The sequence below is a fragment of the Anomaloglossus baeobatrachus genome, chromosome 10 (genome assembly GCF_048569485.1).
Source record: "Anomaloglossus baeobatrachus isolate aAnoBae1 chromosome 10, aAnoBae1.hap1, whole genome shotgun sequence".
Classification (NCBI taxonomy): domain Eukaryota; kingdom Metazoa; phylum Chordata; class Amphibia; order Anura; family Aromobatidae; genus Anomaloglossus; species Anomaloglossus baeobatrachus.
Window position 1 is genome coordinate 121,264,267 of NC_134362.1, and position 6,123 is coordinate 121,270,389.

A 6,123-nucleotide genomic window follows, 5' to 3' on the forward strand; every position below is an offset into this window, starting at 1 on the left:
GCTACATGTCGGCACTGATGATACCCCCATACACCACAAGGAAGGGGTATACCGGGTGGTACAGGAGTATGAGCGGGTTTTTAGCAAGCACCCTCTAGATTTTGGGCAGATTAAAGGGGTTCAACACCACATCCCTACCGGTACACACTCCCCTATTAAAGAGAGATACAGGCCTATTCCCCCTGCGCACTACCAATGCGCCAAAGACATATTGAGGAACATGAAGGAGGCAGGGGTTATTAGGGACAGCTGTAGTCCCTGGGCCGCTCCGTTGGTGCTGGTTAAGAAGAAGGATGGCACCATGCGGATGTGTGTGGATTACCGGAAGATTAACCAGATAACGCATAAGGATGCTTACCCTCTGCCCCGCATCAAAGAGTCCCTGGCCTCGCTGAGAACCGCTAACTACTTCTCCACCCTTGACCTCACCAGCGGGTACTGGCAGGTGGCCGTGGCACCGGAAGACCGAGAGAAGACTGCCTATGGGACCGTTTTGCTGTACTTGGATGATGTGATTGTGTACTCACAGACGTATGAAGCCCACCTGGAGCACCTAGCCGAGGTGTTCGCGTCCCTTGCCAAGTATGGGATGAAGTTGAAGCCCTCAAAGTGTCATCTGCTGAAACCCAGAGTGCAGTACTTAGGACATGTGGTTGGTGCGGAAGGTGTCGCCCCCAACCCCGAGAAGATCACCGCCATCCAAGACTGGCCGAGACCGACCACAGTGAGGGAAGTGAGGCAGTTTCTGGGCCTGGTGGGATATTACCGTCGCTTCATTAAGGGGTACACAAAGATGGCTGCCCCCATGCAAGACCTCCTCGTAGGACAGACCAAGGGTGGTAGATCCCTAGTAGCCCCATTGGTGTGGGAAGAAAAGCATGAGGAATCCTTCCGCCAGCTGAGAACAGCCCTTACCGGAGAGGAAATCCTAGCGTACCCTGACTACAGCCGCCCATTCATCCTCTACACCGACGCCAGCAATGTGGGCTTGGGGGCTGTTCTATCCCAGGTCTAAGACAGAAGGGAAAAGGTAATAGCTTATGCTAGCCGAAAACTCCGACCGACTGAGAGGAACCCTGAGAACTACATCTCCTTCAAGCTTGAGCTCTTGGCACTGGTGTGGGCTATCACCGAGCGGTTCCGCCATTACCTGGCAGCAGCCAAGTTCACCGCGTACACAGACAATAACCTGCTGACCCATCTAGATACGGCCAAGCTGGGCGCGTTGGAGCAGCGGTGGGTGACCAGGTTAGCCAACTACGATTTCACCATCAAGTACCGGGCCGGCCGTACCAACGTCAATGCCAATGCACTCTCCCGGATGCCCCACCTGTCGGAAGAGGGGCCAGAGGATGATGACCTCGAAGAGATCGAGTTGCCTGCATTTCACCGGCCATTCACTGAGAAGGTGCACGTCTACCAACAACGGGTGAACCTGGATCCGCTGCCCCGACAGGACTGGCAGGAAGCTCAGGACCAGGCACCTGCTGTCCGCCTGGTCAAGACTCTAGTGGAACAGGGTTCTGCTGGGATAGACCCTGCTGCCCCTGCCGAAGCCCAACGTCTGTGGCAAGAACGGACCCGGCTATACCTACACCAGGGGAAGTTGTATCGCGAGCTGATTAATCCAAAGACTCACGAGAAGATCCGCCAGCTGGTGATTCCCCAGGCTAACGTGCCCACCGTCCTGCAAGCATACCATGATGGTGCAGTGCACTTCGGGTGGAAGAAGCTAGAGATGTTGTTAAGAGAGCGGTTCTATTGGAGTGGAATGCGGGAATCTGTGGAGGCCTGGTGCCGAGAATGTGGCCCTTGCGCATTGAGAAGGAAGGACGAGGCCAGCCAGAAGGCACCCCTACACCCGATCATTACACACCAACCGCTGGAGCTGGTTGCCCTTGACCATGTAAAGCTCACCCCCAGCCGAAGTGGGTACACCTACGCTCTGACCATCGTAGACCACTACTCGAGGTTCCTGGTGGTTGTCCCAGTTAAGGACTTAACCGGCCGCACCGCTGCTAAGGCTTTCCAGGCTTATTTCTGTTGACCGCATTGGTACCCGGAGAGGGTGCTTACCGACCAGGGTCCGGCCTTTGAAGCAGAGGTATTCCAGGAATTCTGCCAGTTGTATGGCTGCAAGAAAATCCGGACCACGCCTTACCACGCCCAAACCAATGGCATTTGTGAAAAGATGAACCACTTGGTCCTGGGCCTCCTCAAGACGTTACCACTGGAAGAGCGGAACCTGTGGCTGGAGAAGCTACCTGACCTGGTCGATATGTACAACAACATCCCTTCCAGCTCTACGAAATGCACTCCAGCATACCTGATGAGAGCTCGTCCCGGCCGGCTACCAGTGGATCTGGAAATGGGCTTGGAAGCTTCAGAAGCACTCCTGTCGACAGCTGAATGGGACACTCGGCGGAGGACACAGTACCGACAGGTCCAGGAGTATGTTGAAAAGAACTTGTGCCGGAGTCGGGGACAACAGGAGCAGTGCTTCAACAAGAAGGCGCCTGCCGGTTCCTTCCAACCTGGGGATGTAGTGCTGAAGCGGAAAAGAAGGGCCCACAAGCTGGATGATCAATGGGAAAAAAACCCGTATGTAGTCCAGCCCACAGGATGGGAGAATGGGAAGGCCTACCAGATCAGCCGTGACCAGGGGGGGACTTTGGCCACGGTTTCCCGAGACCACCTGAAGAAGTGCCCACCAGCATTGAGAGTAGCGGATGAGGCTCCAGTTCCCAGTCCAGTGGAGAAGGAAAAAGAGGTAATCCACACCATGATGGGTGATTTTCCAGCAGACTGGCCTACACAGAACGGTGCGGTGATCCTTCCAGTGATACTGTTCCCACAACCCGTGGATGAAGAAATGATGGAAACGGTTAACCGCGAGCCAGTGCCCAGGGAGGTACCTGTACCCAGCTCCCCTACGCCTCCGCCTGCCCCACATGATAGCAGGGAGGAGGAACTGACTGTTCCCTCTGCCCCACTGCCTGTCACCACTGACACCGGACCCCGAAGGTCCACTCGCCCCAACCTAGGTAGACCCCCACTTAGGTACAGGGAAACTACTCTTTAAAAGGGGGGGGCTTTATGTGTTGAGTGTACCAGTTTGAAAGTTTTAAATGATAAGTAAAGATGATCAACCAAAGAAGTTTACCTGATTGAACCGTGATTAAACCGGCCGTTGCCGGCAACTGTTGTCCCCGTAGGGACTGTGCAACCATTGCGTAAGGAACTGCTTACGGACAAGCCCGAGAACTTGCAGGGCAACCACAAACTTAGTGCAATGTAAATAAAAATGTTTGTTGGCTTGACACCGTTACCGCCTCCGGAGAGGCTGATTTGGGAGGATGGGCCTGGAGGAAAGGGATGGCCTAGGCCCGCCACTACCGTAACCGGTGGCGATCCTCCGGGGGTTCAGGGGTCCCCTTGGACGTGGGCCCCCTGAAAGAGACAGAACCCGCTCGGGCAACTTGGTGCTGGACTGGGGTCAAGGGGTGCTGCCCGCTTCTTAGGGGCAGCATCAGGGCCAGGTTGTTTGGGTGGGAGAAGAGCGGAAGCTGTACCGTTGTAAAATGTTTATGATGCTTTTACATGTTTTACCGTTTTATTCTTTTTCAGTTGTGAAAATAAAACCGGTGATGGACGGGCAGCCCGCGGACGGTCTGCATTTTACTATAGGGGAATGTGGCGCCCTGGACAAGCCAGGTCGTCACAGGTACTACACCAACACACTCTACACTCCGGCTAGGCACACCGAAGCTAAACACAAATCCTAGTTGCCTTCCTCCAGGGGCTGATGTCCACACCAGGGGGTGGGCCAGGCGGTTGATCCCACCCACCGAGGAGTTCACAGTCCTGGAGGCGGGAAAAGGAGTCAGATTAGAGATCAGTTTTGGAGTTAGAGAAGTGAAGAGGAGAGGAGACTGACCGTGTCCGGGTGTGTGGCCCGGGCACTCAGCAAGGTTGGCAGACGGTGGTGTCCTTCTGCAGGAGAGGCTGATTGGAGTGAACCGTACGGACCGGGGATGGGCGGTGGCCCGCCGGTACCAGATCGGGGAGTGAAGAGAAGCCAGCACCATCCGGCAGGGCCTACGGACCCCGACCAGGCTAGGAGTCGCCGTAAAACCGGTCAAATCCGTTAGCGACAGGAACCTCCAGGGTTTCCCAGCAGTCAAGACCCGATTGAAGGCAACAGCTCACACCGTAGAGGGAAGCACAGTCACCGCCAAGGCTACAGTTCCCAGGGCCAGAGCCTGCGGGCAAAAGGGGCTCCCTCAGCATCCATCCAAGCTGGGGAGCGGGTTACCGGTGGGAAGCCCGCTAGATTTTGGGGGAATAAAAGGGGTCCAACACCACATCCCCACAGGTGCACACCCACCCATCAAAGAGAGCTATAAGCCAATACCACCTTCACATTGCCAGTGTACCAAGGACATGTTGAGCAACATGAAGGCGGCTGGGGTTATCCGTGACAGTTGTAGCCTTTGGGCAGCTCTGTTGATCCTGTTAAAAAAGAAGGACGGCACCACTCCCCGTATTGAGGAATCGCTAGCTGCATTGAGAACTGCAAATTATTTTTCTACCCTTGATCTCACTAGTCACTATTGGCAAGTGTCCGTTGCTGAGGCAGACCGGGAGAAGACCGCCTTCGCCACCCCTATGGGTCTCTGCGAGTTCAAAAGCATGCCCTTCGAGCTGTGCAATGCGCCAGGAACCTTCCAGAGGCTGATGGAATGCTGCTTGGGACAAGATTTTAGGGTGTATAAAAAGGGAGATTAGATCCCGTGATCCCAACGTATTGTTACACCTCTATAAATCACTTGTAAGGCTACATCTGGAATATGGGAACCAGTTTTGGGCTCCACATTTTAAAAAGGACATTCAGAAGTTAGAGTCAGTTCAAAGGTGGGCAACTAGACTACTACAAGGAATGGAAGGCCTCCCATATGATGACAAGTTGAAAAAGTTATTAAGTGATTATTGGCTGCAATGGGGCTTTCTGGCTGGTGCCAGCCTCTCTTCTTAGCACACAGGAACCACAATCCCTACACCATGCTTCAATGGATTCTCTCATCCCAGCCCAGTAAAACTACATATTTTACACAGTCATAAGCAGCCAAAAGGGATCTATTCTATTCAATTGCAAATGATCTAGATAAGACTGAGAATAAGATACTGCACGGGACATAGCAGAGTTGGTCAAGTTGAGTGGAGATGAGTTTGCTATTTGGCACAGCTTTTTGCATCAATAAAGCAAGTAAAAGGTGTGAAAGATAAAAAAAAGGGTGAAAGTGTGAAAAGTGAATTGGCCAAATTGAGGTGCATATAAAGTTTTTGCTTTCTTTCAATTCACTAATGGGGCTCATTTGAATCAGGTGAATTGAGTTCTGCTTTTGGAAACTGGGTTAAGAAGGGGTGCACCGGTCCTGGAGGTACTGCAATACCAGGTCAATGCGTGGAGTGGACAGAGCAAGATTTTTTCCATCTCCTTGTTCTAAAAATCCATTTAATATATGGTCCCCAGAGAGGGGACGTATCAGATATTAAACTGATAAGAACAGATTTAATTTTTTTTTTTTTCTGTTTATCAGTAGGACTTCAAAATAACAAAGGTGATCGCCTCCCGTTGCCTGGGAACCGTCCAGGCACAAGAGGGCTATGTGTCACCAGAAGGCGCACACACTTCCTCAAGGCCGGCAGACGTGCAATCCCAGGCACCTTCCAGTACCGACCAAGGTAGCGTCCTCCGAAACTACACTTGATCTTAGCCAAAAGGCCGAGAAGCTATAACCCGAATTGGTTACGGCCTTGAGTGGCACCCTGGCCTATACCGGACACATCTTAGGGAGAGGGAGACAAACCCACGCCTACAGAAGACATTTTGTCACCCAAGCCAACCCTTGAAAAGGCTGTTTTGCAGAGCAAAAACAAGAAGAATGGTGCTTTTTGCAGCCGCCGCCCACTGCAATGAATCTGAATAACTCCTCCTTTTGGACACAAGCACCTCCCCTCCCCCTTGCAGTCTTTCCAATTCATGATACAAAAAGACGGACGGACAGGACAGGACAGGACAGGCTGCCTGACTTTCCGTCACTGCCACCCTTTGCCATCCTT

The 6,123-nt window shown here is 52.9% G+C and overlaps 1 pseudogene; it reads right to left on the reverse strand.

The window, feature by feature from the left end:
- Window positions 1-5,419: 5,419 nt before the first annotated feature.
- Window positions 5,420-5,626, reverse strand: LOC142255549 (U2 spliceosomal RNA; annotated as a pseudogene).
- Window positions 5,627-6,123: the final 497 nt, after the last annotated feature.